Below are 11,653 nucleotides of genomic sequence, written 5' to 3' on the forward strand. Positions count from 1 at the left end.
GATATGCAGGGGGGTACCATTTCAGATCGAGCTGCCCTCAGTCACGTTGGTGACAGATGCCTCCAACGTCGGTGGGGAGCTCACCTACACTGCAGAACACAGGGAGTGTGGACACCTCTTGAAAGAACCCTACACATCAATGTAAGAGAGTTACGGGCAGTCAGGAGAGCATGTGAGGTGTTCTTGCCCGTGATTTCGTAGTGCTCAATTCTGGTGCGCCTCGACAACATGGCATCCGTGTTTTATGTAAACAAACGGGGGGGGGGGATCCGATCGTCCCCTCTGTGCAGGGAGGCGATGCTTCTAAGGGACCTATGCATAAAGCACAACATCCACATTCAAGCCGAGTACCTGCCACGGTGCAAGAACTTTCTAGCAGATGCACTGAGCAGGTCCTTCAGAGCCCATGAATGGCCTTTAAAGGGGGAGATCATGGGTCAGATTTTTCACAAGTGGGGTTATCACTGGATGGATATGTTTGCCACGGCAGCGAACAAGAAATGCCCCCCATATTACTTGTTTCTGGGGCTGGGAAGGCACTCCAGGAGAGATGCGTTAACAACAAGATGGCTTCAGGAACTCCTCTATGCATTCCCACTGTTCCCGTTGATCCCCAAGGGGTTGGCCAGAGTGAAAGCGTTCACAGCTCAAGTAATCCTGATAGCCCCGAGCTGGCCCAGGCAATTTTGGTTCCCGATATTGTTGGAAATGCTGTGTGCAGAGCCACAGTCCCTGCCCATGGTCCCGGACCTCATTACTCAACCCTGTCAGGGGGAACTTTTAGTCCATCCAAATCTCAAATCACTCCCTCACGGCGTGGCTTATCAGTGGTTAACACGGGACGAGCGGGCTTGCTCACATTCAGTTCACATGGTTCTGTTAGGTAGCAGAAAGCCCTCCACTAGAAAGTCATATATGGCTAAATGGAAACGCTTCACTGTATGTGCATCCCAGAAAGGGCTGGACCCGTGCCAAGCTCCGGTTCTGCTGGTGCTCGACTACCTGCTTGGGTTGCGGCAGACCGGCCTATCCGCCTCCTCTATTAAAGTACACTTGGCTTCCCTTTCTGCTTTCCACCCTGGTTGGGGGTCTAGTTCCCTATTTACTGATCGGATAGTCAAGAGATTCGTGAAGGGTCTAGAACAAGTGTGCCCTCATGTAAAGCCACCCGTTCCCCAGTGGGATCCCAATCTAGTGCTCACAAAATTGATGTCGCCCCCATTTGAGCCCTTAGTGACCTGCTCCTTATGATACTTGTCCCTTAAGGTAGCAATGTTAGTGGCCATAACTTAAGCACGCTGGGTCTCCGAGCTTCGTGCCTTGACTATAGAGCCGCCTTACTTGGTGTTCTCGGTGGTGTGACCGAGCAGGGGTGATACAGCAGGTGAAAGAGCTTGATGGAAGGGGGAAGAGGCAGAGAGAGTCAGCAATCCTGGCTAATTAGGGGTAGCTGAGACAGGGTGGCTGCAAAATCAATTAAGGCCCAGGTGCAACTAATTGGGGCTGCCTGGAGGCCTATTTAAGAACTTTCCCTGTGGATGAGGGGGGAGAGAGCTGAGAAGGAGTTTGGAGAGTTGTGAAGGATTTGGAGAGTGGAGGAGGAGTTTGGAAAGAGAAAGACATCAGAGGAGCCAAGAGAACAGAGTCAACCTTGTTAAAGACTACAGGGAGATGACAAATCTCAAACCAAGGCGAGTGAGCCTTATACTGTGACTCCTAGACTGTGGGACAGTGGGCTGAACAGGAGTCAGGACTTGACCCTGCCACATGTGGTGCCAGGAGTGGGATATTTCACTGCAGTGACACCTTGCAGTGGACCCACCTAAGACAGATTAGGCCACCCTAGTAAGACAGGAGAAAAACAAAATGGAGGATGTAGTAAAGGCTCTCATGCAAGCCACTGCAGCACAGCAAGAAGCTATCCGAGTTCAGGTGACTGCCCAGCAGGAATCAGTACGACTACAGCAGGAAAATAACCAGTTGCTGACAAGCCAGGCTGCCCAGGATCGAGCCACCTTGCAGGAGGTAATAATGTAGATGAAGGCTCTGACCACTCAGGTGCATGGCTCAGATGGAGGGTCAGCAGTTTCCTCCAGAAAATGAAAAATGAGGATGATGTGGAGGCGTACCTCCTGGCATTTGAGAGGACAGCCCTGTGGGAAGGTTGGCCCTGAGCCCAGTGGGATAGCATCCTGGCCCCATTTCTGTGTGGTGAGGCCCAGAAGGCCTATTTCAACATGCCGGAGGAGGCTGCTGCTGAGGATTCCCAGCTGAAGGCTAAGATCCTTGCCAGGTCGGGAGTAACCACTAGTATCAGAGCGCAAAGGTTCCATGAGTGGCGATATGGAGAGGGCAGAACACCAAGGGCACAACAATTTGACCTGATCCACTTGGCCCGAAAATGGTTGCAGCCGGAGACCTACAGCCCTGAGAAGATTGTGGAAATTATTGTCCTGGACTGGTTTATGAGGGGCCTACCACCCGATCTGCGAGCCTGGGTCAGCTAGAATGAGCCCTCCTCATATGACGACATGGTAGACCTTGTGGAAAGACAATTAACGACTAAAGGACTTTTGCAACCCCTCAGCAAAGAAGTCCGGAGAGACAAGAGAATTGGACTAGCCCCAAAGGCCCGTGGCTCTGAACCCTCGAGTAAGATTTGGCCAGGGAAGAGGGAGACAGAAGAGTGACCAGAGGCCGTAAAGGGACTTGGGGACCAGGGGCAGGAAGGTCAGGGGGTAAAACCCAGTAGTCCAAGAAATAGAGGGATGTCCCGGGCAGGGTATCAATGCTACGCATGCGAGGAGATTGGGCATATAGCGGCACACTGTCCAAACATAACAGAACGCATGCAGTGTGATTTGGGAGGCCCCTGCAATCTCATACATTTGGCAGGCATAGTGATGGCCCCCATCTGTACACCCGATGAATAGAATAGAGACTACGCCCTTGGTGGGCTCGGAGCACCGAGACATTGGTCTCTGGGCAGCTGATGGAACCAGACCAGCTGACCCATGCCAAGTGCACAGGGATCTCCTGTGTCCATGGAGATGTCAATTATTACCCTGTTGTCCCTGTACAAATAGAGATCCAGGGGAAATACCCATTCTAAGACAATAACAAGGGAGTTAGTTCAAATTTTCTCAAGGATGGGGATACCCAAGGAGATCCTAACCGATCAGGGTACTCCCTTTGTGTCTAAGTTAATGAAGGACCTGTGTGCACTACTCCACATACGGGCTCTGAGGACGTCAGTATACCACCCGCAGACGAATGGCCTCGTCGAGCGGTTCAACCGCACCCTCAAGGACATGATCCGAAAGGTAGTGAGTCAGGATGGGAAAGATTGGGATGACCTACTCCCATACCTCATGTTTGCCATTTGAGAAGTACCACAGGCGTCCACAGGTTTTTCCCCATTTCAACTGCTATATGGGTGAAACCCCTGGGCCTTCTAGACCTTGCCAAAGAGACCTGGGAGGAGCAGACAAACCACGGATGCAATATTGTAGAGCATGTCCTGCAGATGAAGGACAGGATGGCGCGGATAACCCCCATTGTAAGAGAGCACCTAGAAAAAGCCCAGCAGGCCCAGCAAATCTACTACAACCATCGGGCGACGGTACGGAAATTCCAGGTGGGCGATCAGGTAGTGGTGCTGGTCCCAATAGCAAAGAGCAAGCTCCTTGTCAGGTGGCAAGGACCCTATGAAGTGATTGAGGTCATAGGGGAGGTAGATTATAAGGTGCGGCAGCCGGGTTGCTGGAAACTGGAACAAATCTACCATGTTAACCTGCTCAAACCATGGCGAGACAGGGAGGTGGAGCTAGCCGCCCTGGGGGCAGCAATACTGAATGAAAGCCAACAGGAACAGGTGGGGATCTCCCCAGAATTAACTCTGGGCCAGAGGGCAGAGGTTATTGCAATGCTGAAGCAACACTCAGGTATGTTCTCAACAGAGCCTGGCCGGACCACTGAAGTTGCGCACCATATAGTCACGGACTCAGGCATAAGAGTGAATGTCAGGCCCTACCGAACCCCAGAAGCAAAGCGAAAGGAAGTACAAAAAGAACTAAGGAAAATGCTAGAACTAGGCGTCATTGAGGAATCCCACAGCCAATGGTCCAGCCCCATTGTCTTAGTGCCTAAACCTGACGGCAGCCTCCGTTTTTGCAATGATTTCCGGAAATTGAATGAGGTGTCAAAGTTTGATGCATACCCCATGCCGCGAATAGATGAGCTCATTGATCTGCTGGGAAAGGCACAGTTTTTGTCCAGCCTCGACCTGACCAAAGGGTACTGGCAAAAAAATCTCTGTACTGTGCGCTGGGGCAAGCCTACGGGGACACACATCTCGAAGACCAACAGTTACTGCACCTAGGTGAGTAACTTCACGATTCTATTCCTGCTACTTTCTGGTTCCAAAGGCAAAAGGGGGCCTCCATCCCATTCTGGGCTTCAGAGTTCTAAATTCCTTCATCATCAATACAAAATTCAAAGTGGTGACTCTGGTGTCTATTATCCCTTCCTTAGACCCTGGAGACTGGTGCGCTGCTCTTGTCTTAAGGGGGGAGGGATAGCTCATTGATTTGAGCATTGGCCTGCTAAACCCAGCATTGTGAGTTCAATCCTTGAGGAGGGCATTTAGGGATCTGGGACAAAAAAATCTGTTCAGGATAGTACTTGGTCCTGCTGGGAAGCAGGGGAGTGGACTCAATGACCTTTCAGTCCTAGGAGATAGGTGAAAGTAGACAGGAGGGACCACAAGAGATCCTGCAGCTGAACAGGCTACCTAGTGAGAGTAGGTGTGAGTGAGTTTGCTCTACTGTTTGAATTTTGTTTGTTGAATTCTGATTCTGATTTCAGGTGACTGCAGTTTCAGTTTCAGCTGCTGTGACAGTTAGGACTGAGTGCCTGACCCTTTGTTCCCTCAATTTTTCTCTTGATTGCATCTGGTCAGCCTTTCCCTGTGTGACTCACGAGGGGGCAGGCCTGGCCTAGGCAAGCAGGCTTTAAAAGCCAGAGGCAGAGTGACCAGGGGGCTGCAGACAGGGGAGTTTGACAGAGGGAGGCCTACGATGGTCAGGAAGACCCGCAACACCAGTGCCAGCACTGCTTCTGTCTCCTTCACCTGCACCTGTAGCCAGACAGAGCACCTGAGCATGGATGCCTCTACCCAGATCCTGGTGTGGTTTTGCAGGGACTGTGGCTTGCAATTCCCGCTTACTGATATCCAGGCTGGAGAGATCATCCAATGCCTCGTGAAACCAGGTTTACCTGTGCCGATCAAGAAAGGCTTCTTTGTCGGCGCGTCGCGTCCAGACTGCCCCGATCTGCCGACAAACAGCTGATCGGCAGAGCGGGGCAGCCATTTAAATTTAAATGAAGCCGCGATTATTTTAATCGCGGCTTCATTTCCCTCTGCCGATCTGGCTAATCTACATGCCTCCGTCGACGGAGGCATGTAGTTTAGACATACCCATGGTTACAAAACTCTGGTGTGATTCCTGAGGCTCAACAAATCATAGAGGATCAGGGAAAACTGATGACTACATTGCATTCTTGTTAAGGGTTCCTGGGCTACTCTATAATGTTTGAGTGTTTACAATAGGGCCTTAAAGAGACATCATTTTGGGGGTCAATAGCAACATCTCCAGCAATGTCACTCCCAGCCCGTGTTCCCTCTATTTTTTTCCATGGGTGTGCAGAATAATTTGATGTGCGCTAAGCCATCACCAATAGAAACACATGCTGCCATCTCTGGCCACTTTATTAATCAGCTTAAAGGGAACACCTCTTCCAGCAACACTTCAATCAGCCACCCTACTTGATAGACAACAGAGCCTCCCCAGAAAAACAGAATTCTAGTTTTACTCAATGAGCCCATCTTCCTCCACCTACAGGCAGGCAGCCTAATTGGCATTCATATTGAGAGCAGCTTCTAACTTGTGAATATTTCAGCCTCATCTCAGTCCCAGGAGAGGCTGGCTCACTTCTCCAGTGCTTGGGATGCTGTACCAATGGACAGATGTTTCCTAAGCGCTGTGGGGATCAGGTAACATCACACATTTTCTCTCCATCCCAGCCCCTTTCATATTGTCTTTTCATGAGTCACTGTTTCTTCAGTAAGTCCAGTTTCTGTGAGCTTTGAAGTAATAGAGGAGGTTCTGCATCATCATCAGGGGAAGGAAATCTGCTCCTTCTACTTCCTGATCCCCCAAGTCTCAAGGAGGCATGAGACCTAGCCTGGATCTCTGCAATTTCAGTTTATCAAATTCATGGGATTCCACGTGCTTACCCTGAGTAGTGTTTTTCCCACATTGAACCATAGTAACAGATTTGCTGCTTTGTCTTCAGGATGCCTTTCTTTATGTGGCAATTTTCCTAAGTCCTTGGCAATTCCTAAGTTTTTTTGGGGGAGAGGGAAGGGGAGAAGGGAGGTTTGCTGGCCAGCACTATCAGTATATTTTTGTCCTCTTTGGTCAGATGCATGACAGCAGAAGGGGAATTTGTGTTTTCCTGCACCTAGAAAACTGTCTTCTTGGAGGCACATCAAAGGAACAACTCTTCAGTCATGCCCAGTTCAGGCTGGACCTTTCTGATCAACTTGGGGTCAGTTTAGAGCAAAGTTAATTTTTAAGCCAACTGAAAAAATCAAGTTAATTGGTTCCTTAGTAGAGTTTACAAATTAAAGGATCTTTCTCTTGTTCAAGGGATTTCAGACGTTTTGGCATCTATTGACCAGGCATCAAGTCTCATCTGATGAGCCCCGTCCACATTTTTCTGAAGCTATTGGGCCATATGGCCACATGCCCTTTATGCGATTCATCACACGAGATTGTGTCTTCGTTCTTTTTAGCCATAGATTAAGTTGGTCTATTGCCCAAGCTACCAGTTATTCTTTAGTCAAATTTTTCTGAGTGCCTCCAGAAATACAGGACTTGTTACCATAGTGGGCAGAATGTGAACCAGTGGGTCCCCATTGTCCATCCTCTGCCCACCTGTACAGTACTACCAATGGCTCCCCAGTAGGTTGGGGGAGTACATCAAGACTCTGGTCAGAGCAGGAAGTGCCCTGTCTTATCAATAAATTGGCAGTTTGGGCCATTTACAGTGTGTATCAAGCCTTCTGGGTTCTGATTGGGGAGCAGCAGTTTCTGTGTACTCACTGACAACACCATCACAATGTAATATGTGAACAGGCAGGAAGAAGCCCACTCCAAACACCTTTTTCAGGAGGAAATTAAGTTTTGGTACTTCTGCATCAAGTAACATTCCAGAACCCTAGTGGCATACTTACTGGAATCTCAAAACTGTTTGCCACGATCACAGCAGAACTTTCTCGAACAACTACAAATGGTCTCTAAAGAGAAGGTTTTTCAGGGAATGACACATTCCATTGGTTGACCTGTTTGCAACAAAAGACAAGAAATGTCATCAGTTTTGTTCCTGCACAGGATTCAATCCTGCGTCCCTAACGCAGTGTCTCCTATCTGAACTGGGAGTGGACCTAATGTATGCCTTTCCTCCCTATTTCTTTTCCCTCAGAGTTTATCGTCATGGTCAAGTTAGACCATGCCAAACTGATACTTTATTGCACCAACCTTGCTGAGACAATTTGCCAGCTTGACCTCCCCAAAATCATGCTCTCCTTCACGACCTGCTGGTTCAGCATCAGAGCACAATTGTTCATCTGGTGTTGCACAGTCTGCATCTCATGGCATGCATGGTTTGTGGCTAGATGAGGAGGAAGGGCAATGCTCAAATCAGTTCAGAGAATAGTGTGTAATAGTAGAAAACCATCTACAAGGACTATTTATTTGACTAAATGGAAACATTTTCAATTTTTTCATCACTGAAGATTATAGGCCATCAGGGGAGCAAATGTCACAAACAATTGAGGTTATGAGTATAATCAAGAATCCCTTCAGGGCTCTATATGGAGGTGAATGAAACATGAAGTTGACTCTCTCTCATGCTTTAAGATCTTTGCAGATTTAAGTGTGAGCAAAGAATCTAATAATGGAGAGTATCTGCGTAAGGACTGTGTTCAGTTCTGATACTTTATTAACAGCACAGATATTATGGGGAAGAGCAACAAAATGGTTATGAGCCTGGAAAGCTTGATTTAGAAGCAAAAACTGAAAAGCCTAACTATAACCTGCTGTAGAGATGACTAATAGGATTTCAGGGGTGGGGAAAGGTGTAGACACATTTGAATAGTGTAAATGTGAAGGAAGGATAATTATTTTTATGGTGATTATAGGAACAGTGGGATAAAATGAAATGGAATATTATCCTAAATTTGTTTAAAATCTTCCGACAGTGAGAGAGAGTAGCTGTAGAATAATCTTCCAATTGATGGAGGATCCTTCTGTATTCATTAAAACCAAGACTGAATGAAGGGCTAGGAATTATATTACAATGTACAATGTTGCACTAGCAGAGAATGAGGCTAAATGGCCAAAAGTTCTTTTTAATCAGTATTATGGCATTTAATAGCTTTTCTTGAAACCTCACAGTGGAGGTATAGACTCTATTTAGGACAGCATTTTTATGTGCTATGAAATACCGTTCATGGGCCAGCGTGATCAGAGAACATTTTATGACTTTAGGCAGTAGTGATGGGAAATATTAGCATCTTTCTGACTTAAGTTTCAGTATGAAGTAACTTTTGTCCTCGCAAAATCACATGACATAGGGATGAGGAATTAAACTGACACTTTTACAATGTATGAAGTGGTGTCGTAGTTGTGTTGGTTCCAGGATACTAGAGAGACGTGGGCGAGGTAAAATTTTTTGTAGGACCAACTTCTATTAATAAAGTAGATACGATTTTGAGTTCACACAGAGCTGTTCTTCTGAATAATACCCCATGGTATTAATTGTTTGTATTACAGTATTGCCCAGATGCCCAACCTGAAGATACAAACACATAAGACCATCCCCACTCTGAAGAGTTTTTACAGTATAAACAAACAAAGAATGGGGGAGACAGAAGGACAGAAAGATGAAATAACTGGCCCATTTTTTCACAAATCAATAGTCAAGGCCAGAGGTGAAAGTGGGCTGGTGCAATGCACTGGTGAGATCGGCTTTCAGTACTAGCCTGCACATAGCCGACATTTTGCTCCTTCCCTATGTGAGCATCCCTGCAGAGGGGAATGAAAGGGGCAGTGCCCTGGGACCTGACAATTTTAAAAGGCCCAGGGCTCCCAGTCATCACAGCAGCAGTCAGGAGCCTTCGAAATTTACTGCTGGAGCCCTGAGGTTACCAGCTTCCGCTGTTGAAGCCCCAGGGTTCTTAGCTGTGGGCCAGAAGGACTGGCTGTGGGGGTCTCACCCTAGCCCCATCCCTTTCTGCCTAAGGCCATGCCCCACCTTGCTAAGGACACTGGGCCCAGTGCAGGGTGCACTGGTAATTCCCAGCATCTATTTGCACTCCTGGTAGAGGCAGATATAGAATCAAATCTTCCAGCCTTAGTCTAGAACTCTACCCACTGGACTCTGCTGCTGGAGAGGCCCTAAATTAGGCATGGGGAATCTAAGGCTCACCTGGATCTGGCTCATGAGGCTCAGGGCTCCCTTCCAGCATTGGGGAGCCCACGCTGGCACTCCTTTCCTCCCTCCCCCCCCCCCCGCCATCCCTCTGCAGGGCCAAAGCACACAAAATCTACTAGCCTAGTCCCTCCCTCCCCCCTCCATGCTAGTGAGCAAGGGGAAAATGAGTGGGGCTTTTTTGTTTTGTTTTGTTTTGTTGGGTTTTTTTGCTCCTCACTGATTTTCCTGTGAGTCAGCAGCCCCCAGCCCTGAAAAGGTTTCCCACCCTTGCCCTAAATTCTAAAGCAGGAGTTTCCAAATGTACTGACCCTCTGAATCACATACAATAATTTTCAGAAGTTCAAGAGCCACAAGATATGCATAACCTGCCCCCTTAGAGTGGCACATTCCATGCTGTGGGGCTTTTGCCCCAATGTCCACCACTGGGGCTAAAGTCCTTAGATTCCCTCCTGCAGGGCAGAAGCTCCTAGTTCCACCACCTCACCTCTGGCCTGCTTTGTAGGTAAAGAGTGTATGGGGGACTCCAGCTGCTTCACTTTCACTGTAAAAGAACTACATGCAGCTTACAAGCCACAGTTTGGCCACTCTTATTCTAGCCCTTTAAGTTCTATAGGCTAAATCAAGTTCCTCTTGCTCCCCCTGGTAAACTCCACAGGAGGCAAACTGGTTCTGTTTATGGACTGTCCTCCAAATCCTTATGCTGGAGAGCAGAAATTTTCATTTGTCAGAAATTGCTCATTTGGCCCCATCGTCCTCAGATTCCTCCCTTTCTTCTTTGCCCCACCTGAGATCTACAAGGATTAGGACATCTGTACCCCCTGGACAGTATGTACTCTGTCCAGCTGTACTCTGGACCCACCTGTAACAGTCTAATCTGTTCACATTTTCTCTTATTCTATGGTATTTCAGCTACACTTTGATCTATATCACAGCTATTGTGTTTGAGATACAGTTTGTTCATCTTGTATTGTTCAAAGCCTGGTGTGTTATATTTAATAGGACACATGCTCACTATATTTGATCAAATAGAAATATACTTCATAGATCATTGAAAATGAAAGGCTTATATGTTTTATACTGAAATATCAGTTTCATTTTGGATATTTGATTGAAAAATCCTTGCTGATCCAGCTTTGTCCTCTCCTGGGATGAAAGGCGGGAGGGAAAGATGGAACATTATGGGGAGAGAGATAATTCTGAAAAAATATCAAAACAACTCTGAAAATACATCTGCCACTTTCAAAGTCTTCGTCTTCCGTCGGAGCAAATTGGCATCTGTTTCAAAATCAGCACTTTGTGTTTTAATTATAGATACATTTCAAGGAATTTGCAAAACAGACCGACCAGCTGTTTGAGTGGGTCCATAATTTAGTAGTTAAGGAACTTTGTTATATTCTATACCATCTGTCTCTCTGTCAAGAGCTTCTCTGCTGAGTAACACATAGAAAAATACGTTGCAGACATTATGGCTGATTTCATATATGATTTAAAAACAGACTGGCTGGACACTGGCTAACCTGTAGGTGCTCCACCTTAGGTGTTTTTGGTACTGCTCCGCCTTCAGTTGGAGATTTAAAACAACAGTGCCCTTAGTAGACTGCGCACGTGCCGTTTGAAATAGCTACTGCACATGCACAGCCAACCAACCCCTCTGTTCCTTCTCTGCCACTGTTGGCCACAGTTGGAACCCACAGTTGCTCTGCATATTTTTCAAAATATTTGGAATATATCAGATAGCATAGTTCAATTGTTAGTTGTTTGGTGTTTTCAAATTAGTAGTTAGTAGTTGCTATAGTTTTAAATAAATTCTTGTTAGTGAGCGGACTTTTCCTTAAGTCTGTTTATACAGACATGCCTGGTTCACCAGGCTTCAAGAGGTGTCTGACATGTAGATTGTCGATACCCAGATGGCTACACTCATTGTGCTCGGTGTCTTGGTCAGGGACAGTCAACAGACAAGTGCCTCGCTGCAAGAAGTCGATGGTGAGAACCAGAAAGGCCAGACAATTCCAGCTTAAATTGATGTCCGTGGAGAAATCGGTATGGCCTGTTTCTGACCTTGAACACTCCTCACCACCCAACCAGCTTTTTG

This window comes from Pelodiscus sinensis, chromosome 2, assembly GCF_049634645.1.
Source record: "Pelodiscus sinensis isolate JC-2024 chromosome 2, ASM4963464v1, whole genome shotgun sequence".
NCBI lineage: Eukaryota > Metazoa > Chordata > Testudines > Trionychidae > Pelodiscus > Pelodiscus sinensis.